Source organism: Saimiri boliviensis, chromosome 9, assembly GCF_048565385.1.
Source record: "Saimiri boliviensis isolate mSaiBol1 chromosome 9, mSaiBol1.pri, whole genome shotgun sequence".
Lineage (NCBI taxonomy): Eukaryota > Metazoa > Chordata > Mammalia > Primates > Cebidae > Saimiri > Saimiri boliviensis.
The window spans coordinates 9,427,797-9,453,942 of record NC_133457.1 but is presented as its reverse complement, the minus strand read 5'-3'; the positions used below and the strand labels follow the sequence as shown (position 1 = coordinate 9,453,942).

General features: G+C 41.3%; 1 long non-coding RNA gene across 1 annotated transcript in view; it reads left to right on the top strand.

Annotated features, from left to right (window-relative positions):
• LOC141585575 (uncharacterized) overlaps window positions 1-22,214 on the top strand; it is a 121,860-nt gene extending 99,646 nt beyond the window's left edge. Inside the window, exons 4-5 of the long non-coding RNA XR_012519110.1 lie at window positions 12,533-12,658; window positions 20,711-22,214. This is a non-coding gene — a long non-coding RNA (uncharacterized LOC141585575). The remainder of the gene's footprint in view (window positions 1-12,532; window positions 12,659-20,710) is intronic.
• The last annotated feature ends 3,932 nt before the right edge of the window (window positions 22,215-26,146 follow it).

The window sequence follows — 26,146 nt, the reverse complement described above, 5'->3', positions numbered from 1 at the left end:
GTGATGTGATGACATCATTACTCTCACGACAAGCTGAATGTGTGCTTATGTATTCTTGTGTTTGAAAATTTTCTCAGTTTTAATTTTGAATATTGTAAATATCAATAGACACAACCCATATTAACTAAAGCTCTTAAGGATCCTCAATAATTTTAAAAAGTATAAGGGGGTCTGGAGACTAAATGTTTGAGAACTATTACTATAGATAAGCTAATGATTCAAATGTTTTATTTATTCAACAAACATTTGTTGATTTTCTACCATGTGCAGTCCTTGGGAACACCAAAGTTGAGACATAGTATTCTCCTGCCTCAAGGAGAATACCAGGTTGTAGAGAAAGATAAACGATTATGAGATAAACCCAACAAAACAAGCACAGAATATTATGGTTGCTGAGAAGAGAAACATTCATTTAATCATTTATTAACCTGATAGTTAGATCAGTGGAAAAGGCTTGAAAGAATGAAAGAGATGATGTGCCTAGGAAATTGCAAATGGTTTGATGAGGATATCTTGATGGTGATTAATTTCTTTAAAACATAGCTCATTTCTTTATCTATCATTGGTCATTTTGCTCTTACTGTTGCTGTTATTATTATTAATGGATCATATTCAAAAGGATCCACTGAGTGCTATATTGTAAATATTTAACAACTGGCTCTGAAAAAAAGTTATAATTTTCTATAATTTGCAGCGTTTTTCAATTTCCATGGTAAAAATACTCCTACTGTGGCTGACTTGAAGCTACCAACATGATGTGATTCTACATGGTGTTGGAAAGAGATAAGCACACCATTATACAACATTCCTATTATACAGACCCAAGTGTAAATAACCTCAAGAGCATAGATAATAAAATATAGTAAAATAATTTGTAAGTGATGAGTTTTGAGTATTCTTACCTTAGTTTTAAATATAATTTATTTCAACATATAATTTAATTTTTAATAATGGCTGCATTTAACAACCAGTTGGCAAAATTACTGAAAGATTAACAGTTGGTTCTTGTAAACCAGTATAAACTGGCCCCAAAACACCACTGGATCTACTGTATCATTAGTACTACATTGTTAATTATGGTGTTACTACAGTTTCCTCATTTTGGAGGGGAGGAATATGGGACATCCTAACTGAGAGACAGGTGGGTAATTGTAAAACTCCAGTCACGGGTGTGGTTATGAGATGATGTGGGTGGGAGATGAGGTGGGCAGAGGAAGTTGTGCAAGGGCTTCAGCAGAAGGGTCCAGAATGGCAATTATGAAGGCAAGGTCAGAGAGTGAACACCCAGGGTGTTTCCCCTTAGAAGAGAAAGAGAGGAAGAGAGGGCACTAACATTTATGGAGTGCCTACTGTATGCTGTGCATGTGCCAGTCTCATGGCACATTGAATTTCATCTAATCCTGACAACATACTTGAAAGACAGATAGCTAAGTAGCACAGTGCGAGAACACAAACTTGCATCTGTCTAACTCCAAAATCCTTATTCTTTTTTTAAAAAAATTTTTTGAGACGAAGTTTCGCTCAGTTGCCCAGACTGGAGTGCAATGGTGCAATCTCAGCTCACTGCAACCTCCGTCTCCTGGGTTCAAGCAATTCTCCTACCTCAGCCCTCAAGTAGCTGGGATTACAAGCACCTGCCATCATGCCCAACTAATTTTTGCATTTTTAGTAGAGATGGGGTTTCACCATGTTGGCCAGGCTGGTCTTGAACTCCCAACCTCAGGTGATCCACCCACCTCGGCCTTCCAAAGTGCTGGGATTACAGGCATAAGCCACCATGCACAGCCAATTCTTTATTCGTTTTATGTTACCATGCAAAGCAAGAAAGTTTACAGGAGAGTGGAATAGTGATATCTAGAAACAGAAACCAAAGACACAAATATGAAGGTTAGGAGGATATCACCAACAGCACAAGATCACAATGTATTGGAGCGGGGAAAGTAACTACTGGACAAGTCAGTCTTCAGCATTCTGAGATAGCTTCCTAAGAGGAATGTCTATGGCCATCAACAGAGGGAACATCCTCTTATAATGACAGAGAATTCTCTTTCCTTTTTCAGGAAATGCCAAGTGCTATGTGAATGTACCTTAAGTATCACAGGGATCAGTGCCATAGTTAAAGAAATACATTATAAGTAAAGTGCATGAATTCTGAGCCATAAACATCTGATTTGTGGTGGTCTATACAAAGTTCCAACAAGAAAGGAGGAGGAAAGTTCCCAGGGAGATGTTTCTTCTCTCTGCTTTATTTCAATCATAGATACTATTAATGGTCTTCATTAGCTTCTTCTATTTTTCCTTCAGTAGACACAAATAGGTTATTGCTGTGGACCCATAAATTACTGATCTTTCAGGAGTCTCCCCTCCTTCTGCTGTAGCTGGATCTCATGCTTTCTTCCTCACACAGGCCCCTAGATAGCATGAGAGCTGTTGGCCTTGCCCTGTACATGGTTAGTGTGCTGGTTGGCTCCTCCAGAAAGCAAATGCCAAGACAGAGTTTGAAGAACACACAATTTATTAGGAATAACGGCTGATAAAGGAGAAGGGAGGGGAAGACTTCAGACTGTAATACAGGTCCAATAACTGGGAAAGGAGAGTGGAAAGGAGGATTGCATAGGGAAAGCCTCAGAATAGTGTAACCCTGAGAAAGCCTGCAAAATGGGGGCTCCAGTGCAATAGAGGAGTCTTGAGTTGGGCAAAAAATGCTCAGGCTTGGTACTCCTGCCATGCTCAGTCATCTGGGGCTGCTGGAAAAGACTGTGGCCTCAGACCAAACACTACAGTAGATCCCAAAGGCACTGCAACTGAAGGATGTTAGCTAACTGTTCTTGCAACTTACGGGCAAGGTTGCTTTGAAAGCAGATCTGAGGATCACATCTCCCTGGTTGTTTCTATGAAGAGCATTTTGCATATTCTTGGCTTGGCATTGATGGGAGGAACAGTGGGATCTCAGTTGAGGTAACTGGCTCCTGACCAGAATCCCCTTCTCAACCTCTGATGTTGGAACTTTCTTTGAAGCCTGTTGTCCACTATAGTATTCAGGATTCCTTTGGAGGCAAGTTAGAGAAATCTAATGTAATCTGATTCATTTTGGGCAAGGCAAATAATTATTTGCTCCATGTTACTCAACAAAAGTAAGGGAAAAGATCAACGAGAACTTGGAACAAAACTGCCACTGGCGTTCATCTATTCTATTCTTCTTCTCTCCTAATTTGGCTTCTATTTCTTAAACCACGTATCCTTTGAATTGAAACTAGGGCCAAAGCTAGTCTAAGCTTCACGTAAGAAGAAAGGGCTCTTCTTCAACTTCAGTTCAGAAAACCTGGGGAAGAATCTAACTGATCTGTTTTTGTTTCCATGCCTATTCCCTCATATTCATTCATTCAAAAAAGAAAATATTTATGGAGTGCCTACATGTGTCAGGCACTGTTCAAGGTTCTTAGAATGCTGAAGTGAACAAAATAGATAAGTTTCTTTTTATAATGAAATATATTTTAGCAGGGAGAGAGATAATACATGAGTAACCAAATAAATAAACAGGATAATTTCAGACAATGATTAAACAATTCCTATAGACTTTAGAAAGTTAATCAGAGTAGAAGGCAGGGGGAGAAATAAAAATAAAGCAAGCTTGCAGCACATTCAGCATTACATCATGAGGTCAGCTTTCTCACTGATGTGCCTACTAATAGTTATTCACAGCCAATTACCCCAGAATCACACAGACGTGTCACTCCTTAACTGTTCTGTAGATAACTACTTAAACATTGTGAAATGTTGTTTTCCATTTGAGATATTCCATTTGAGAAACTAATGATGTCAACTGGTCTGAAGGACCTCAATGATGCCCCATGAAAAGTTGATTTAACAAGGAATGCAATTTCCACATCCTGATGATTTTTATCACCCTTACCTGGCCAATGACCCCAATTTTCTGGCCCTTGTCCTCTATGATCCCCTTAAAATCTCCAGCCCAGCACACTTCGGGGAGATGAATTTGAGGGTCTCCTCCTATCTTTTTCTTGGCCATTCTGCAATCATTAAACTCTCTATGTGCTGCAAACCCTGCTGTCTCAGTCTATCAGTGTGATGCTGCACATCAGGCATACGAACCCATTGGTCCTGTGACAATGAGAACTACAATGAAGACAATCAAATAAGGTGACATGACAGTGAGTGACTTGAGGTGGGGGATACTTTAGATGAGTGGTCAGAGAGGGCTTTTTAAAAATTTTTTATTTTTTGAGACGGAGTTTCATTCTTGTTGCCCAGGCTGGAGTGCAATGGCACGATCTTGGCTCACTACAACCTCCGCCTCCCAGGTTCAAGTGATTCTCCTGTCTCAGCCTCCCGCGTAGCTGGGATTCAGGCATGTGCCACCATGCCCAGCTAATTTTGTATTTTTAGTAGAGACGGGGTTTCTCCGTGTTGGCCTTGGCCTCCCAAAGTGCTGGGATTACAGGTGTGAGCCACTGCGCCCGGCCCCATTCTTTTTTCCAAATTTCTTCCTTAGGAGCCTAAAGGATGTTACACCCATGGGCCAGACCTAACATTCCTTTCTGCTGATCCCAAGTTTTTAGACAAAGTTTCCCTTCCTTAACCAATTGCAAATCAGAAAATCTTTGAATCAGTCTATGACCTGTAAGTTCCTACTTCAATATATACTGCCTTTTTAGGCCAAATTACTGTATAACCTTCATATATGCCTTAAAATTTTGCCTGTAACTGCCTTTTTTTTTTTTTTTTTAAGACAGAGTTTCACTCTTGTTGCCCAGGCTGGAGTGCAATGGCACGACCTCTGCTCTCTGTAACCTCCGCCTCCCAGGTTTAAGCGATTCTCCTATGTCAGCCTCTCAAGTAGCTGGGATTACAGGTATGCACCACCATGCCTGGCTAATTTTTGTATTTTAGTAGAGACAGGGTTTCACCATGTTGGCCAGGCTGGTCTCGAACTCCTGACCTCAGGTGATCTGCCCTCCTCGGCCTCCCAAAGTGCTGGGATTACAGGTGTGAGCCTACTGCATCCAACCTAATTTTACCTGTAACTTCTGTTTCTCTGAAATTTACCCCTGCTTTTAAAAACTCTTGCTTGTAAGCTATTGCAGAGGATGGGTCTTCAGTGTGAGCTGCCTGATTCTCCTTGGTTGGTGCAAATAAATGCCTTTTTCCCGCCTGCTGCAAAACCTTAGTGTAATGTTTGGCTTTACTGCACTGAGTGACCACACCTCAGTTTGGTTTGGTAACACAACTAAAAAAATCACTAAAAAAAAGGACCAAGAGCACAGCACTCTGGTCCTCTGGTATCTAGAGTTGAAACAGAGGAGGAGGGGCCTGAAAACCTGAAGGCAGAACTGGAAGGGAAACAGGAGAGTACAGTGTTGCAGAAGCTTGGTGTAGAGAGTATTTCAATGAGGAAGTGGTCAGCTTTTTTGAAAGCTCTGAGTGTTTGCTGAAAAAAGACAAGGACAGAGAAGTGACCACTGGACTTGGCAAGATGAGGTCATGTTGACTGATGGGAGCAGGGCCTGTGGAGTGGTGGAGATGGAAGTACAATCACAGCTGATTGAAAAAGGAGTGGGAGCTGAAGATGTTAAAGCAGTAACCACCAAGAACTCTTTGGAATAAATTAGCTAAGAAAGGGAGCTGAAAACTGGGAGGTGGTTGGAGGAGATTTGAAGTTGTGTGTGTATTTAAGTATTAATTTTGTATGATGATGCAATAAAGAGTACAGAGGATGGTGGGCACAGTAGCTCATGCCTGTAATGCTGGCGCTTTGAGAGGTCAAGCCAGGAGGATTGCTGGAGCCCAGAATTTGGAGACCAGCCTGAGTAACATAGCAAGACCCTGTTTCTAAAAAAATTTTTTTTTAAAATTAGCCAAGCATTGGTGGTTCATGCCTATAGTCTTGGCTACTCTGGAGACTGAGGCAGAAAAGGATCACTTGAGCCCAGGAGTTGGAGACTGCCTGGGCAACAGAGCAAGACCCTCTCTCTTTTTTTTTGTTGAGAGAGGACTTTCACTCTTGTTGCCCAGGCTGGAGTGCGATGGCACTATCTTGGCTCACTACAACCTCCACCTCCCAGGTTCAAGCAATTCTCCTGCCTCAGCCTCCCGAGTAGCTGGGATTACAGGCATGTGCCACTGCACCCAGCTAATTTTGTATTTTTAGTAGAGATGGGGTTTCTCCATGTTGGTCAGTCTGGTCTCAAACTCTGGACCTCTGGTGATCCACCCGCCTTGGCTTCCCAAAGTGCTGGGATTACAGGCATGAGCCACTGCGCCCAGCATAAACTCTGATCCCTGAATGCTCAGGGAGACTGGGCGAAAGAGGGAAACTTCATCTCAAAAAAAAAAAAAAAGTAATAATAATTTAACTGGAGTAATAATAAAACTCCAGTCTTCTGCATAGCTGGCTCTGTGTGAATTACTCTTTCTCCACTGCAATTCTCATTCTTGATAAGTCGACTCTGTCTAGGCAGGGCAAGGTGACCCCATTGGGTGGTTACATGACCTGCAGTCAAACAAAGCAAGTCAGATAATTTCTCTATGGCCAGTTTTTACAAATAAAAACAGAGGGAAAATTAGAGTAATATTTTTAGGTTTTATGGCTGTCATTGGGGAAAGGGGGTTCTGGTTTCTATGAACTGCCTTGGGGAAGAGGGATTCTAATTTATATGGCCAGCCTTGGGGCAGAATGGAGCTGATAGACAGGAGGGCAGGAGAAGACCAGACAAAAAACTTTTGATTCTGAGGCCTTCATTTGTTTTCTGAGCCTCAATAATACTAGGCACTGAAGTAGAAGCTGGTGATACAGAGAAAAACAAGCACATTCACTCTTGGGAAATATTTCAGAGTGAGGCAAGTGAAATCAGATAAACTAATAATTACCTAACTTGTGTGTGCCCAAAGTGTGCAGAAAAGAGAGAAATTAGCTCTGTACGTCTTGCCTTGAGCTTCATAGACCTTCTTCCCTTGTTCTCTGGAAAACTATGTCCTCTTAAGCAAAGCCACCCCAGAACTTGAAATTACTTTCCTCATGTGACCATAGCTTTTGTGCTTTTGTACCAACTTTTGTTCCAGCCACTCACTTCTTACCTTCACATAAACTATTGTTTGCTGTCTACTCCCTCTGCTCTCAGTGTGAACTCACTTTTCTGAGCAATAATCTATACTGTATGCCTTTTGGAAAAGAACAAAGCAGGTTGTTTGGAGAGGGTGTTTCTCTTGTTCCCAAATAGATCCTTATACAGTCAATCTCTGTTGGCTCTTCTGGTCAGATTAAAAGAACACTGTCCTTTCTGGAGCATGTTTGTTCTTTGCCCCTTTACTTGAGTTACATATCCATAATATAAGAACATTGATCTTGGGCCGGGCGCGGAGGCTCATGCCTGTAATCTCAGCACTTTGGGAGGCCGAGGCGGGCGGATCACGAGGTCAAGAGATTGAGACCATCCTGGTCAACATGGTGAAACCCCGTCTCTACTAAAAATACAAAAAAAAAAAAATTAGCTGGGCATGGTTGCGTGTGCCTGTAATCCCAGCTACTCAGGAGGCTGAGGCAGGAGAATTGCCTGAACCCAGGAGGCGGAGGTTGCGGTGAGCTGAGATTGCGCCATTGCACTCCAGCCTGGGTAACAAGAACGAAACTCTGTCTCAAAAAAAAAAAAAAAAAAAAAGAACACTGATCTTTTGATATTTAGCTAACAAAAATTTATTGGTCATCTGTTATGTGCCTAGACGAGTTTTAAGTGCTAGGTATACAGTACAGCAGCCAATCATGATGATTATGACAATTGTAACAGAAGAGACAAAGACCTTGTCTTCCTAGAGCTTAGATGAGAGTGGAAGAAGTAGACAATACTCAAACATAAATCTATGATATAGTTTTAGATACTAACAAATTCTATGAAGAAACATTTAATAGGATAAAGGACAGAAACAAAAGATGCTTAGGTAGAGACATCAGGGAGGTGTCTTTGAATAGGTGACACTTGAGCAGAGACCTGAATAAAGTCAGGGAGTAAAGTGTGACTTTCTGAGAGAATAGCATAGCTGTGAGTAGTTGTGGTGGAGAGAGAATCTAGAAAAGAAAGGAAAATATTTAATTCTTCTATTTTATCTTCCTGGTGAAGTTTAGGTCTTTGGTACAACTGTGGTTTGAGAATGGACTTCATGGGGACCTGCTTTGTACCTGGGTTACACCTGATGAGTTGATTGGGTTGAGTGACCCTAGAAGAACATGGGAAATTTGATATCAGGTCTTTGTGTATAAGTGAAGTTGTCATTCCAGCAGCCCTGCAGAGCTTGGAAGCTCAGAATTTGAACCTGGGTAGTAAATCAGCTGAGTTATAATGGTAGATATCAGAGATCTCCATTTTACTTAGTAAGTAGCTGCCAAGACTGGGGCACATTTTAGAGGTGATAAAAATGTACTGCGCAAAGGTGGCTTCCCGTAATAGGTAATGATACATTACAGGTAGATTTTTTTCCCCTCTCTTTTACCACAGATTTTTCTGATTTCAAAGTTAAAGGAAATGTTAAGTGCCTTTCATGTACCAGGCATTTTACATATGTGTCCCATTTAATCCTCAAAAGATGGAAATTATATCTTCAGTTTGCAAAATGAGGAAAGAAGGCTCAGAGAGGTTAAGTAACTTGTCCAAGATCGCACAGATAGTAAGCAACATTAAAACCCAAGTCACTGTAACTTCAAAGCCTATGAGTTCCTGCTTATACGACAGAACCTTTCTCAGGCAAGGAGTTTTAGCTGTCTTAGCCAGTAGGACATTTTCCTCTGAACTTAAAATTAAAAAATATCTTTCAAAGGAGGTTCCTCAGATCTTTGTATTGTATTGTGGGTTAAAGCAGAGGGAATTAGGAATGTTCGATAGGCAGCTATTTCCTAAGTTGATCTTGAGAGAAGTCGATGACACTGAAGAGAAGTGCCAGTCGAATAATTCTCACGCCACAGAGATGTCCTCTTTTGAAAGATAAAAGCTGACCCTGTTTGACGATATCTCTCACGTGATGTTTTTAGCATCGCCTCATCCTAACTCTGCATCTGTTGAACTTGAATGAGAAGCCAGAGAGATCAGATCGAGGATATTATGTCTCAGGAGAATTACCATAGCTTAGCTTGACTACTGGCAGAATCTGGATTTGAGTGCAAAATTTAAATACAAATATGTTTTAAGCATCTCCCATAATTACCAATTGCACATTTGTTTCTTATATTTCCATCACTGAGTGGCGTCATTTCTCCAGCAGTGATTTAAACTAGAAACCTTGGTGGTATCCCAGATTTCTTCATCTCCTGAATCCTTGCATACTAGATTCCAAATCCTGTCAAATCCTATTTCTTAGATCCAGAGTATACTATGGTGTAGTTAACATGAGTCCAGAGTTCAGACCCCAAACTAGCTACTTATTAGTATGAACGTTTGTGCATTCATTTCCTTATCTTTAAAGAATACTGTAGTGGTTTTCAATGACTGCTGTAAGAAATTACCCCAATCCTGGTGGCTTAAAACAATAAAATTTAATGAGTAACATCTAGTATTTGAGAGCACAAAAGGGTGACTACAGGCAACAATAATTTATTGTACATTTAAAAATAACTAAAAGAGCCAGGTGTGATGGCTTACGCCAGTAATCCCAGCACTTTGGGAGACCGAGGTGGGTGGATCACCTGAGGTCAGGAGTTTGAGTCCAGCCTGATCAACATGGTGAAACCCGGTCTGTACTAAAAATACAAATATTCAACAGGTGTGGTGGCAGGCACCTGTGATCTCAGCTACTCAGGAGGCTGAGGCAGGAGAATTGCTTGAACCTGGGAGGTGGAGATTGCAGTGAGCCAAGGTCACACCATTGCACTCCAGTCTGGGCAACAGAGTGAGATTCCATCTCAAAAACAAAACAAACAAAAAACAAAACTAAAAGAGTGTAATTGGAATGTTTGTAACACAAAGAAATGATAAATGCTTGAGGTGATGGATACCCCATTTATGCTGATGTGATGATGATTACACATTGTATGCTTGTATTGGTCTCATGTATCCTATAAATACACATAGCCACTATGTACTCATAAAAATTAAAAATGAAAAAACCCACAAATTTATTATCTAATGGTTTTAGAGGTCAGAATCATTGAGCTTACTCCTGAGTCTCATTGGGCTATCAGAGGGAATGCTATCATCATCACTATAATACAGGCTGCCGGTATTCCGTGGTTCGTGGCCCCTTTATGTCCTTAAAGCCAGCAGTGGCTAGTTGAGTCTTTCTCACATGGCATCACACGAACACAGATTCTTCTTTGGCTTCCCTCTTTCACTGTAAGGAGCCTTATGGTTTCATTGGGCCTATCTGGGTAATCCAGGATACTCTCCATAGCTTAAAATCAGATGGCAATGTTAGGAATAATAAATTCCTCTTCAAAAGGTTTAATTGTGTAATGTTCTTATCCTTTGCTCAGAAGCCCGACCTCCTTATACACTCTTGTTTCCAGCCTGAAAACTACCCTTCTGCTCTAGTTATGCCCTAACATGCCCAGACATGTCCAGACATGCCTTGTACCATAATGGACAGATGACCCCCATGCCGTCCTTCTCTTACAAATCGTGTGCTAACCATATTTAGAAAAGTTTAAGCTTAGCCAACTGGGATCAGATTAGATTGTGCAGTCTAACCTTAGCCAATAGGGGAAGGACACAGGGACAGGAACTGCATTAGGGATAAAAACCCCTTCTGTTCTTTGTTCGTCGTGCTCTTGTGATCGTGACTGATGCAGGCAGCACCCTTCTGCAGAAGTAAATTGCCTTGCTGAGAAAACTTTTTGCCTGAGTGCTAGTTCTTTGTGGCACCCAAGCATTTGTTTCCAGCAACAAGTAAACATTTCCTACACAACTTTAATTCTCTTTTGCATATCTATAGTTTCCAGGGATTAGGGCATAAGCATCTTTGGGGGACACTATTCTATCTACCATATGTATCTATCTCACAGGGCTATTGAGAGGATTCAGTGAGTTTCAGTCTATAAAGTACTTTGCACAATGCTTAGCATGATGTAAATACTCAGTAAATGTTGTCCTTATTGGTGTGAGTATTAGCTTATGTCTTCAGTCTCTCCCTTGTTACCCTTCATACTGAACTCAGAGTTATATTTCAGGAGACCAATTTCATCCCATTTTCTCTATATTTAGTTCTTACTCTGGGTCCTCTTCTAGTTTTCCCACTACCCTGTGTTTTCTTTTTCTTTTTTTTGAGACAGTTTCACTCGTTACCCAGGCTGGGGCGCAATGGCGTGATCTCGGCTCACCGCAACCTCTGCCTCCTGGATTCAGGCAATTCTCCTGCCTCAACCTCCTGAGTAGCTGAGATTACAGGCACGCGCCACCATGCCCAGCTAATGTTTTGTATTTTTAGTAGAGACAGGGTTTCACCATGCTGACCAGGATGGTCTCGATCTCTTAACCTCGTGATCCACCTGCCTTGGCCTCCCAAAGTGCTGGGATTACAGGCTTGAGCCACCGCGCCCGGCCCCTGCTACCCTGTGTTTTCTATATATCAATTTACTATTCTCTCTCTCTCTTTTTTTTTTTTTTTTTTTTTGAGACAGAGTATCACTCTGTCACCCAGGCTAGAATGCTGTGGTGAGATCTTTGTTCACTGCAACTTCTACCTCTGCCTCCTGGGTTCATGCAATTCTCCTGCCTCAGCCTCCCGAGTAGCTGGGACTACAGGTGCACTCCACTGCTCCCAGCTTATTTTTGTATTTTTGTAGAGACAGGGTTTCACCATATCGGCCTGGCTGGTCTCAAACATCCTGACCTCAAGTGTTTGGCCCACCTCAGCCTCCCAAAGTGTTGAGACTACAGGTGTGAGCCACTGCTCCCAGCCTCAACTTACTATTTTCTAATTGTTAACTTACCTGTCTTCCAGGTAAGTGATTGTATCAAAGTGTGATCATGAACCAGCAACACTGGCATCACTTGGAAGGCTGTTAGAAATGCAAAATCCAAGCCCCTGCACTGTACCGCCAAACCCACTGTCACATCAAATGAATCAAAATTTGCATTTTAATAAGATCTCCAGGTTAAAACATACATTAAAGTAATAAATTATACCAGGAACTTGTGTTAGAAGGGAGAAGCACAGAAATAATAGGCATGGTTTCCCACAGCTCCTTGAATGCATTCTGCTCTTATATTTCTTCACTTCTTTGTATAGCCTACGTGACAGTCATCTCAGAATGGTTTAAAGGTGCAAGCTTGAGCTCCTACCAAATTACACAGGGGCATCATGTGGTTGAGACAGGCAAAGCATTATCTTAACACCTGGGATAATGTCCGACACGTAGCAGATGCTTCGTAAATATTGTTGAATGAGTGAATGCATGTGTTTTTTTTTCTCCCCTAGCAGAAAACTTCACCCACAAGGGGGATCCATTTTCAGTTCAAATCCATTCAAGAAAGTATTTCTTTCACCAAAAAGCCACAAGATATGTCATGTTTTTCTCCTTGTTTCACCACAGGAGACTGCTAATCATGAAGAGCAAGCAGGCTCTGGAAAGTAAATGTTTAAATAAGAAACGGGGAGAGAAAGCTGCAGGACTTTGTCACTGAAGAGAGAAGCCATTTGTGGGCCAACAATTCACATAGTAAGTGGGAGAATTCTTCATGGCAAAACTATTGGCGAAGTCTCTGTTATGAAAGTGAAACAGGCACTGAAAGTACAGGTTCTGGTCCAAGAAAACAGGGCAGATTGTATTGGGATAAAAACAGCAGGAGACTCAAAAGAGTGGATCAGCAGATTGTAAACAGTGAAACAAGATTTGAAATCTGTTATAACAGTCCCAGTGGCTAAGGACTTTTACCAGTTCCTTGGTGATGAGAAACTAGAAATAAATGCCAAACCCATCTCAGTAGATATGGAACTGTGTACATGCTACTGGAGCTGTGCAGTAAACTCTACGTGATTTTCATGCCATAGTCTCTTGTTGTTGTTGTTTTGTTTTTTGAGACAAAAAGTGATCTGCCCACCTTGGCCTCCCAAAGTGCTGGGATTGTAGGCATGAGCCACCATGCCTGGCCTCATAGTCACTCTTAAGGAATTGTTTGCTGTTGTCATCAAGCTCTGAATTAAACTGTACCTGCAAGTATTGGCCTGGGTGAACCCAGGTGACAGATGCTCAATGCTGAGATACAAGATAACTCCCTCTCCTCCCTGGTTTAATGATGTTTGTTTTTCTCTAAGAGTGTACTTACAATATGTCTGCATGTCTATTCTCTGCCTAGAAAACACTGTGTCTTGACTCTTAGCTCTAAGTTCACTTTTATATCTTCTTTTACAGCCAGCACGAATGTCACCCTTTCCCAAGTCTTTCCTGAATCTCCCAAAAAGTGGTTTTGACACTATCTTCTCCATCCCATAGCCTTTGTACATAACTCTCTTAAAATATCGTTACTTATTTACCTGCTCTTCTCTCTAGATAAACTGCCAACTACTAGGGCTATAGGCTGCATTTGATTCTCCTTTAATCTCCGCCCCCCCACCCCCCGACTCCCAGAAATCACCAGCATGCAGTAGGCACCTGTAATGCTTGTAGACCTTGGTCTCATCATCAGGGCAGGCAGCGAAGCCTCGTCAGTTCTTGGAACATCCTATTTAAGGGACAGTTGACTTGCTGTGGGCAGACATCTGGCCTTAATTATTTAGCTGGGTAAATAGACTGTGATTTTCTCTGGTTGGTAGTTGCCATCTTTTTTACAGGGGAAATCGATTTGCTGATATATCAGTTAGCTAGAAGAAAGAGAATGTTATAGATAATGCTTATACATGGTGACCTACTTGCCAACTGCTTTGTATAAGCTAACAGTATCATAACACTTTGACTTAGGAAACTTACTGTCATTATTATTATTAGGAAGTCATTTGAATTTTTATTGCTGGAAGGACTTCATCTAGAATAAAGGCCCAACTGAAATGAAACAAAATTCTGCCTTTGGAAAGCTATTCAGCTCAATCATTTTCAAGACATGCCAATGGCAAACTACAGCTGGAACTAAGAATATGTGTCTCCTCCCTGTTTTTTTCCTTCTTCTTTCTTTCTCTTTCTCCCTCCCTCCCTCTATTCTTTCCTTCCACCCTTTTATCTTTCACTCTTTTTTTCCTTTCTTTTCCTCAAGTATTTATTGAGCACTTACATTTTGACAGGTCTTTTTTAGGCGTAAGGGATACAAAGTAAAGGAGCCATAACCGCCTGACTCTCAGTTGCTTTTTTTCTAGGGCTTTTCATTTGGAAAAAAGGGGAGAGAAGAGACTTTGAAATGTGTGAAAATGAATGAAGAGCAAGAGTTGGCGCCTAGTGATTAGCTTTGCCTTAGTTGGGACAGAAAGCACTAAAAGGGTAAAAGGTCCCATCAGATAGTAAAATTCATTATTTAATTGCCATAAATCTAGATTGTATGAATTGCTCTTACTATATTCATATTGTACCAAATGAATATAAGATGTGGTCCCTGTCCTTGGAAACGTCATCATTAGAGTTCTATCTTTGTTTTTTTCTTTCTTTCTTTCTTTCTTTTTTTTAAAGAGACAGGTTTTCACCATGTTGGTCAGGCTGATCTTGAACTTTAAACCTCAGGTGATCCACCCACCTTGGCCTCCCAAAGTGCTGGGATTACCGGTATGAGCCACTGCACCTGGCCCTAGAGTTCTATCTTTTATGGAAATCTAAGTTCTTTGTCAACATGGTGAAAGGCTAGCATTTTTATGTCTATGGAAATGCTGGAGGAAACATGGTTCTAAGGGTTTGTCTCACTAGTCTAGATCAGTAATTCTCAGCTTGCCGTTCCCATACTTGCAGCATTATTGTCACTTGGGAATTTGGTAGAAAGGCAAATTATTAGGCCCAAGTCAGAGCTACTGAATCTGCAACTGGGGTGGGGTGGGGCAGCAATCTATGCTTTCACAGGTTTTCTCTCTGTGATTCTGATGCATGCCCAAGCGTGACTGAGAACAACTGCTCCAGTCAGTTAATCAGTGTTTGCACTTTACCAAGCAAGGTTCCCATGTGATTTGTAAGCACATTGTGTTTTGTGAAACACTGCTCCAGGCTAGATTATGCCTTGAAGAGTATTGAGCCCGAGCCAGCGTATGACTCCTCCCATCTCAGTCATGAAAGCGCTGAAGCAGAAGTAAGATAACAGATTGTTCTTTCCATCTTTCCCTCAGCATTTGTGTGACACTATCTTTAACTGGCGATTTTTCAAATTTGGACAACACTGTAGTTTCTACAGAGAAGACTCTGTTCTTGTCCATGAAGACAGGGGGTGGTCCCACATGAAACGTAATCAATTTGCTAGTACCAATAGATTGCTATTAAAATCAATTCAGTGTCTGGAGGTTTCCCCTTTTTTAAGATACAATTAGGTTTTCTGTCTGGATGAGGGGTAATAAAATTTCCAATGTAAATGGGTCAAACAGATTTATAAAATAATGAGTAATAGGAGAAATTTGGAATTTCTCAGCCTGGTATTATTTTGGTTTCAGGAAGGACCAGTTTAGTTAAAGTGATTAATACAAGATATTGCAATTCTTCCCTAATGGGTTGGTAAATAGCTGCTGTCCCCATGACATCCCAGCTGCCTAGCTCTTCCTTTGGACTCTCACTAGAGCTCCACATGACCCAGCAGTCTGCAATCAAGGTACTCTTGCCTGGCACATCAGGAGTCTCTAGGGCCCTAAATAATGTGGTTTGCATCTCTTCTGGTTTGTTAGTGCTCTCACCCTACCAGTTAGATATAAATATGGATATTTTTAGTTTTGCAGAGACAGGGAGTTTCTATGTTGTCCAGGCTGGTCTCAAACTCTTGGGCTTAAGTGATTCTCATGCGTCCTAAAATGCTGGAATTACAGGTGTGAGCCACCAGGGGAAGAAGTCCTTTAGGTAGGCAAGAGGGTGAGGTTAATTGAGGGTTGAGAGGGGCTAGAATTTTAGGCAGAGAGAGGGGAATTAGCAGAGGAATAGAGTTGTGTCCAGAGTGTGTGTGTGTGTGTGTGTGTGTGTGTGAGGGTGTGTGTGATATATATGTAGGGTGTGTGTGGTGTGTGTGTAGTGTATGTGTGGTGTATACTTGTGTGGTATGTGTTTGTGTGTGAGTAGGTGTGGTATCTGTGGTGTGTATGTGTGTGTGATATGTGTGGGTGTGTGTGGAATACGTGGTGTGTGTGAGGGTGTGTGTGGTGTGTGTATATGATGTGTACGTATGTAGAGTATATGCGGTATGTATGGGAGTGTGCGCGTGGTGTGTGTGTGGTATGTGTGAGTGGGTGTGATATGTATGTGGAGTGTGTGTGTGTGTGTGTGTGTGTGTGTGTGTGTGTGAAGGCGGTTGAGCAGATAAGACGGGGACAAAATGCCGGGGATGGGGCGAGGGGTGGTGAGTGTTCTGTGCAGTCAGGGGTTTGGACTTCATCTTGTAGGCCACTGGAGAGCAGTAACAGGTTTCTTTAGGAAAGGTCATCCTGCCAGCAGTAGGAAGGATAGTCAATTAGGGAGTCCTTGTGGTAATATTGGGGCTGGTGATAACCCACCTCACACTGCCTCTCCAGAAAAATCTCTGTGCTCTTGGGGCCTTGACAAGCAGACCAGTACCTGTGATACGATCCTTTAACTGTAACCTTTTCAGACTTGGTGGGCATACAATCCTCTTGTTGAAATGCAATTACGATTCCATAGGTCTGGGTGGGGTCTGAGTCTCTGTAGTTCTAATGAGTTCTGGGTGACACCAATGCTGTTGGTCCACAGGGACGCTTTGGAGAGGAAGGCTTTACCCTGTTTGCACACTAGAATAACCTGGGTTATAAAGAAATATTGATAACTGGTACCATCCAGAGATTCTGATGCAAGAGGTGTAGGCGCAGGGTGTAGGCGGGACACTGAGAATTTTAAAAGTGCCCAGGTGAGGGATCAGTTTTGTTTTCTTTGGTTGTTTTGTTTTAAATTTTTAAATCCCTTCTTGATTAAAAAAATACATCAAAAATAAATTAATAGAAAAATAAAATTGAGAAAAAAGACTTGCAAATATAAGCCACAATTTAAAAAAATTATTGTTAGATTCAACACATGTGAACGGACTGTGTCAAGTTGCTATTCAGGTTCTGTTTGCCGACTCCATTTCTGTACTTTTCTTGTTAGTGGCCAGTAACAAAGAGTAGAACTACAGCAGTCTTTGGACTACACTCTAAACAGCACTGCAGCACACTCACATCCGAAACCACAGCTATTCAAGGGGAGCAGAGAATAGGGGATTTGTTGTCCCAGGAGGGAAGGAGCAATTGCTTTACCCTGGGATGGCTACTGGTGGCTAGGATGAGCCTGATGGAATAAGGTTTCTTGCTCGGTGTGCTTCCAGATTCTATGGCACCTGGTAAGATCTCAAGGCTCTTTAATAATTCCTTGGTGGGGCCCGGCACACTGGCTCTGGACTGCAATCCAAGCACTTTGGGAGGCAAGCAGATCACCTGAGGTCGGGAGTTTGAGACCAGCCCGACCAACAGGGAGAAACCTCGTCTCTACTAAAAATACAAAATGAGCCGGGCATGGCGTTGCATGCCTGGAATCCTAGCTACTCGGGAGGCTGAGACAGGAGAATCACTTGAACCCGGGAGGCAGGGGTTGTGGTGAGCCAAGATCACTTCATTGCACTGCTAGCCTGGGCAACAAGAGTGAAACTCCATCTCAAAAAAAAAAAAAAAAATTCCCTGGTGGTGGTGGTGGCAGTGACTTCACCTGCCAGAAAAAATCATTATGGAAGAAGAAGGAGGGAAGCTTTTTCTAGCTTCTTGGGTCTTTCTCTGTAAATCTTCTCTCCTTGCTTTCAAGTTTTGTTGTAGTATAGATATGGTTTTAAACTTCTTCCTTGAGAAGAAGACAACTACCTTCTCTAATGCTATATTTTGCAATAAGTCTTGTTATTTTATTCAGGTTATTTCTTTTTCATGCCTTAAAACACTAGCTAGAACCCTTAGCACAATGTTGCATAGAAATAGAGAAAGTGGTTGAGTGCCCATGATTTGTTTCTGACTTTGCAAAAAGTGGATTCAATGTGTTACCACATTTTTTTGCTGGGGATGAGGGGTTTGCGGGGGTTACTCTTCATTAGGTTTAAGAAATTTTCCCCTATTCTTGATATGTTAGGATTTTTTCTTCTTTTTTAAAATGATGAATATTATTGAGGTTCTTTGTTATCTGTTGAAATGATGACATTATTAAGTGGAGAATTAAAAGATTTTCTAGTGTTACACCTTCTAATAAAAGTCTGGGAAAAATCCATTTTATTCATGTTCTATTTTATACACATCACTGGATCTGCTTTGCTTTGTGTTCAGCATGTTTTTTTTTTTTTCTTGGTTAGTAATAAGTAAGATTGTCCTGTGATTTATCTCATTCATCCCTTATCAGATTGGACATCGAAGTCATGCTAAACTCATCAAATGATTCTCTGTTTACTTGAAAGAGTTTATAGAAGATTGGAATTACTTGTTTTATGAATGTTTCATAGAGCTTTCTGGTTAAACCTTTGAAGTCTGAAGTTTTTATTGTTGGCATATTTTTAACTAGTGACTCAAATTCTGTAATTGTTGTAATGTTCGCTCACTTTTGTAGTGTGAGTACTCCCACCCTGGCCAACATCAAGCTACCAACAGTTTAACAATCAGCTCCCCAAATTCCTTAATAATTGACTTAACAATTGACTCCTGGATTTTTGTGTGAGATGGCTGCATGACACTCACTTATAGGGCTGTATCTTCTGGATTTTTAATTGAAATTGCATTATATTTTCTACAAATATATTCATTTCTTTTAAATCTCTACACCGTATCTAGCTGTTTCCTTTACATTTTTAATAGTATTTGGGTTTGTCTTTTTTTCTTGCTCGGTCATGCGAGTAGTTTGTCAACTTTTGTCTTTGTTGGTCCTCTCTACTGTATATGTGCTTTATATTGCATTCATTTCACTTACCTTTATTTTTTCTTACATCTACCTTTGCTGGGCTTATTCTGTTTTTCCTTTCCTAATTTCCTTTTTTTTTTTGAGATGGAGTTTCACCAGGCTGGAGTGCAATGGCGTGATCTCGGCTCACTGCAACCTCCGCCTCCTGGGTTCAGGCAGTTCTCCTGCCTCAGCCTCCTGAGTAGCTGGGATTACAGGCACGTGCCACCATGCCCAGCTCATTTTTTGTATTTTTTTTAGTAGGGGCGGGGTTTCACCATGTTGACCAGGATGGTCTCGATCTCTTGACCTCGTGATCCACCCGCTTTGGCCTCCCTAAGTGCTGGGATTACAGGCTTGAGCCACCGCGCCCGGCCAGTCCTTCCCTAATTTCTTAAATTGGATGCTCTGTCCACCAAGATCCTGGCAAGAAATAGATGGCACATTCAAAGGAAGACTTAAGAGAGTTTCATGAGGAGAGTATTTGCATAGATGTGTCAGCATTAAAGAAACCAGTAAGAGATGAGTTACCCAGAACTAGCAACAGTATTATTATTAGTAGTATTATTATTACACCTAAATTGTGAGGGGAAGGTGGACTCTTTCCAGAACTTTAATAGAGGGGCTGCTTTAAAAAGCAGAGAGACTTAGCTCATTTATTTCAGTCTCTCCCATTCTCTAATTGGTATACGTAAGGCTATGTATTTCCTTTTGATTACTATTTTAGCTGCATTTTATAAATTATAAAAATGAGGTAGTTCATTATTGTTCATTGCTCAATATTTTGTAAGTCTTATGAAGATTTATTCTATAACTTGTGAAGTATTTAGACGTATGTTTATTTCCATACATAAGGGGTTTTGTCTGTTTGGTATTTATTTCTAACTTAATCACATTGTGATCTGAGATAGTGTGTTTGACACTAATTCCTGGAAAGTTTTTGAGACTTTGTTTTCAGTCTAATACATACAGATTCTCTGTGTTTTTTAAAAGATTAGGTATTTTCGTTGTGGCATTCTGTATACATCAGTTAGTCCTCAATAGATCAAGCTTCTTATGGTTTATTCAAGATTCCTATGTCTTTACTGATTTTTGTCTTCTTAATCTATCAGTTACAGAGAGAGGTGTATTAAAAACTGTCATGATGATAGATTTTTTTCATTTCTCTTGTTTTCTGTCAACCTTTGTTAATACATTTGAAAAATATTTTATTAGGAAGAATGTAGCCAGTATTTCTTCCTTGAGAATGCATCTTTTTATAATATGTGCTGATCATCTTTTGTTTTTCTTTTTGTCTAAAAGTCTATCTTGATGGACAATAATGTAGCTCTACTAGCTTTATTTTGGTTAATATAGTAGTGACATTTCTTCTTGGCTATTTCATCTGGATTCACTTTTCTTCTGTAGAATGAACATTCATTAAAAATTTCTTTAATGAGAATCTGTTGGTCCATCTGTTAGACATTTGAAAATGTCTTTACTTGTTCCTGTTTTTCAAAAATGTCTTTCCTTAGTATGTAATTCTGAGTGGACATTTATTCCTCAAGGGAATTATTTTTCTCTTTACCCAATTCCAAGTTTTAAAGTGCACTTTTCCTTGCAATTTCTGGGAGTGTGGATAGGCGGATCACTGAGGGCTAACATGTAGGTTGAAACACATGAAATTGTTTTTTGTAAGTAAAAAATAATCAAATATTGGCAATTTCTTAACAGCTCGACCTAACTGTCTACCCTTATGCTCAAATTGGATATCTTTGGGAAGTCCCAGCTTTCGTGTTTGCTATAAGATGATCCATGTTGGCTGGGCTGTGGTTTTTGTCACCTCTCCTCCATAGTCTGTGAGGGTATGTAAACAGAAAATCAGTAACTTGACCGGGCAAATGACTTCAAGGTAAGAGCCAACTTTAATATTCAGTTTACTTCTTTTAATTTTTATTTTGGCCTCTAACTATTCCTTTGTTTCCTGCAAGCTTATCAATACATTGAAGAGCTATTTTGAATATTTTAGCGGAATCATTTTGTTTTCAGTGGGAGTGCTAATGGATTCAGTCTGCCATACTGCCAAAAAAAGAAATGCTTCTCATTCATGCATTTAAAAATTGAGATATAATTCATGTAGCATAACTTTCAGTCTTTTATGTTTGAATTTTTTTTAGACGGAGTCTCACTCTGTTGCCTAGGCTGGAGTGCAATGGTGTGATCTTGGCTCACCACAACTTCCGCCTCCTGGGTTCAGGCAATTCTCCTGCCTCAGCCTCCTGAGTAGCTGGGATTACAGCATGCACCACCATGCCCAGCTGATTTTTTATTATTAGTAGAGATGGGGTTTCTCCATGTTGGTCAGGTGGTCTTGAACTCCCGACCTTCGGTGATCTGCCTGCCTTGGCCTCCCAAAGTGATAGGATTACAGATGTGAGCCACCACGCGCATCCACATTCACTCTTTTAAAGTGCTTTTTAGTGTATGCACAAAGTTATGTAAACATCACGGTTATCTGAATGGAAACAGTTTCATCATCACCAGAAGAAACTGTACTTGTTAGCAATTACTCTCTATTTCCCCTTCCCCCAGTTCTCGGCAACCACTTGTTGACTTTCTGTTTTTATGGATTCGCCTATTCTGGACATTTAACGTAAGTGGAGCCACACAATATGTTAGTCTTTTGTAACTGGCTTCTTTTATTTAACATCATGTTTTCAGAGCTCATCCGTGTTGCAGCATATATCATTATCCATTTTAATGGCTGAATAATATTCCATTGTATGGAGACAGTATGTTTTGTGTATCCATTCATCAGTTGATGGACATTTGAGTTTTTTCTACTTTTTGTCTATTATGAATAATGTTGCAATGAACATTTGTAAACATGTTTTTGGGTGAACCTATGTCTTCACTTCTCTTGGGTACATACTTATACATGGAATTCCTCACTCACCTGAGGTCATATAAGAGTGTCTTAGGAAAAATATCTAAATTCTAAAATTGGATTGCAAGGATTTGCTGAAAGCTGATCTGCAGCCTTGATGACTTCAATGCCCCTGGCTTCTTTTCACCCACTTCAGCTTGCCCTCTTATCCCTGTATTGCTGCTCCCTCTGCTGGGAACAGTTTTTCCTTTCTTTTTCTTTGAGACAGAATTTCACTTTTGTTGCCCAGGCTGGAATACAATGGTGTGATCTCAGCTCACCATAACCTCTGCCTCCCGGGTTCAAGCGATTCTCGTGCCTCAGCCTCCCGCGTAGCTGGGATTAAAGGCATGCACCACCACGCATAGCTAATGTTTGTATTATTAGTAGAGACGGGGTTTCTCCATGTTTGTCAGGCTGGTATGAAACTCCTGACCTCGGGTGACCGCCTGCCTCAGCCTTCCGAAGTGCTGGGATTACAGTTGTCAGCCGCCGCGCCCGGCCGGAAACACTTTTCACATCCTCCTTTCACGTTACCAATTCCTGCTAATCTTTCAAGTCCCGGTTCATGTATCATTGCCTCAAGAAAGTTTTCTTGACACCCCAGATGAGATCAGACACCTGCTTATTTGAATGATTTAGCATCCTCATTGTCTCTTTTTAGTTATTTTCATAGCTATTTTCTTTTCTTTTTTTTTTTTTTTTTTTTTTTTTTTTTTTTGAGACGGAGTTTCACTCTTGTTACCCAGGCTGGAGTGCAATGGCGCGATCTCGGCTCACTGCAACCTCCGCCTCCTGGGTTCAAGCAATTCTCCTGTCTCAGCCTCCTGAGTAGCTGGGATTACAGGCACGCGCCACCATGCCCAGCTAATTTTTTGTATTTTTAGTAGAGACGGGGTTTCACCATGTTGACCAGGATGGTCTCGATCTCTTGACCTTGTGATTCACCCGCCTCGGCCTCCCAAAGTGCTGGGATTACAGGCTTGAGCCACCGCGCCTGGCCTGCTATTTTCTTTTTGTAATCTTACATTTGTAAGTGATTATTTGATTTCACACCTGTGTTTCTCATTAGACTGTAAGATCCACAATGGTAGGGAAGATGCCTGCAGCTGTTCACCATTGTGTCTCCAGTATCCAGAACAGTCTTGGAAATTAGCAAGCTTTCAATAAATATCTGATGAATGAATAGGTGCAGTGAAAGCTAATTGTAAAGATGGTACATTAGTTTGCTAGAGCTGCAATAACAAAGTGTCACACGTTGAGTGGCTTAAACAACAGAAATTTATTGTCTTCACAGTTCTGGAGGCTGGAAGTCCAGGATCAAGTTATTGGCAGGGTTGGTTCTTTCTGGGAACTGTGAGGGAAGGATCTGTTCCAGAACTCTCTCCTTGGCTTGTAGACGGCCATCTTCTCTTTTTCTGTTCACATTGTCTTTCCTCTAACCATGTCTGTATATTCAAATTTCCCCTTTTTATGAGGAGAAGAGTCATATTGGTTTAGACCCCACCCTAATGATATTTTGATATTTTAACTTGATTTCCTCTGTAAAAGCCCTGTCTCCAAATAGTGTCACATTCTTAGGTACTATAGGTACCTAAGAAGTCCTAACTTCTACACATGAATTTTAGAGGGACACAATTCAATCCATAACAGAGGGTTGTAGACTACTGCCTTTAATGGCAACTGGAGATTGAGGCTGAGAGGGATGTCAGGTTCATGACTGTGTGTGTGTGTTTTTTTTTTTTTTTTTTTTTTTTTTTGAGACGGAGTTTCGCTCTTGTTACCCAGGCTGGAGTGCAATGGCGCGATCTCGGCTCACCGCAACCTCCGCCTCCCGGGTTCAGGCAATTCTCCTGCCTCAGCCTCCTGAGTAGCTGGGATTACAGGCACGCGCCACCATGCCCAGCTGATTTTTTTGTATTTTTAGTAGAGACGGGGTTTCACCATGTTGACCAGGATGGTCTCGATCTCTCGACCTCGTGATCCACCCGCCTCGGCCTCCCAAAGTGCTGGGATTACAGGCTTGAGCCACTGTGCCCGGCAACTGTGTGTGTTTTAAAGGAACAAGTGCCAAGAGACACTTAGCTAGCAGGTGGTAGATCCAGAATGCAAACTCTTTCACCTAAAACAGGTTTGCTTATTTCCATGTTTGAATTTTTACCTATTGTGGGAAAATGCAACACTTTGAATATATAGGATTTTAAAACATAGATCTAGGGAACTTTTCCCGATTTCTTACGTAATCTGTGCACAAAGCGTTTCATAGTAAAATATACTTAGGAAATGTTTCAGACACGCTTTGCTTTCTTCGAATGTTATTAAGGCACAGTGATACATTAGAGGCTCTGATAAATCTTGCAGTGAAGTGACTTCTTTAATCCAATATTTCTTTTCTTTCTTTCTTTTTTTTTTTTTTTTTCTGATACAGAGTCTTGCTCTGTTGCCCAGGTTGGACTGCAGTGGAGAGATCTTGGCTCACTGCAACCTCTGCCTCCTGGGTTCAAGTGATTCTCCTGCCTCAGCTTCCTGAGTAATGGGATTGCTGGCACGCACCACCACACCTGGCTAATTTTATATTTCTAGTCGAGGCGGGGTTTCACTTTGTTTCTCAGGCTGGTTTCAAACTCCTAACCTCATGCTCTGCCTGCCTTGGCCTCCCAAAGTGCTGGGATTACAGGTATGAACCACTCTGCCTGGCCCAATATTTCTTGAATTTATTTTTTTACGAAGGAATCCCCTCTTGGTGTTAACATGCTGTATCATTTGTCATTTATTATGTAATTTATTAACTTATTGTATCATTTGGTCAGATAGGTTTGAGAAATGCTAGGGTTTCTTCTGTGAGTGGGAGAGAGATGCTATTCCTGGTGACCACCTTTCTGTTTTCCTCTCCTTGTAAGAGGGTAATTACCTCTCTATATCTCTCTCTTCCTGTTTACATGTCACATTTAGGTTTTGTATGAATATCAAAAGCCCTGACTATGGTTAATAGTTTGGGCTGCTATCAGGAAAGATGAGAAGGTGGCTGTGTTTACTGGTGTAAGTTTGTTTACAGGGAGCTTTACAGGAAATTTGCAAAGAAACCCTCCCTCATTCCACTGCTCTTAGAAACACTACAAAGCAAACAGAAGATCTTTTCTGCGTCTCTGAGTGCCTCAGCGATGATTTCAACAGTAGTCATGCATCTGTTGCAAGCTTTTCTTTGTTAAGATCCCAATTTTAAGAGCATCAACAGTATAAAGTATCACACTTGAGTGGGAGGCTGATTTTAAAATGGCAGATGAGGTAATAAGATCAGATTGGGCCGGGCGCGGTGGCTCAAGCTTGTAATCCCAGCACTTTGGGAGGCCGAGGCAGGTGGATCACGAGGTCGAGAGATCGAGACCATCCTGGTCAACATGGTGAAACCCCGTCTCTACTAAAAATACCAAAAATTAGCTGGGCATGGTGGCACGTGCCTGTAATCCCAGCTACTCAGGAGGCTGAGGCAGGAGAATTGCCTGAACCCAGGAGGCGGAGGTTGCGGTGAGCCGAGATCGCGCCATTGCACTCCAGCCTGGGTAACAAGAGCGAAACTCCGTCTCAAAAAAAAAAAAAAAAAAAAAAAAAAAAAGATCAGATTGATGTTAATTCCCTTACTGCAAATCCCACAGACTTTTGTGAGAACTGAGACCAGGCTTACTCTAAGGCAGCTGCTGCTTCCCTCATCCCTCCCACTTGGAACTGAGGAGGCAAATTGCTTGGGGAAACCCCCAGTCACGCAGCTGTAGCCTCCCTAGAGATGGATGGAGCAGCATGTAGGCGAATGCTATTAGGACGCAAGTGAGTCACCGCATTTTGGCATCATAACTCATCACTGTCTGTGGCAGAGCAGCAACAGTCATCTTCCTTAAGCAACAGCTGGACGTGACTGCGTCAAGTTACCCGTGTGATAACAAGAAGGCTGAGGAAAGAACACGAATTCCCTGACCTTCATGCCGGGAGCTCAATTTGTCTTTGTTTTAGCTTCTGAAGTACAGCTCTAACTAAAACCTCCCTCAAGGAGATGAGGCCTGGTCTAAAGGACCCCAGAAAGCCTACGCTAGGTAGCCAGTTGAGAAGTTTAGGGAAGCTCCGGGGTGAGTTTGATGCCAGGAAACAGATGTGAACTTGAATGAGCAGCCCTAAAGGGTTCTTTTAGTAAACTCTGAAGTCTATGTGGCTCCTATAATTCTGAGGTTCTTTATCTTAGAAATGTGTCAAGC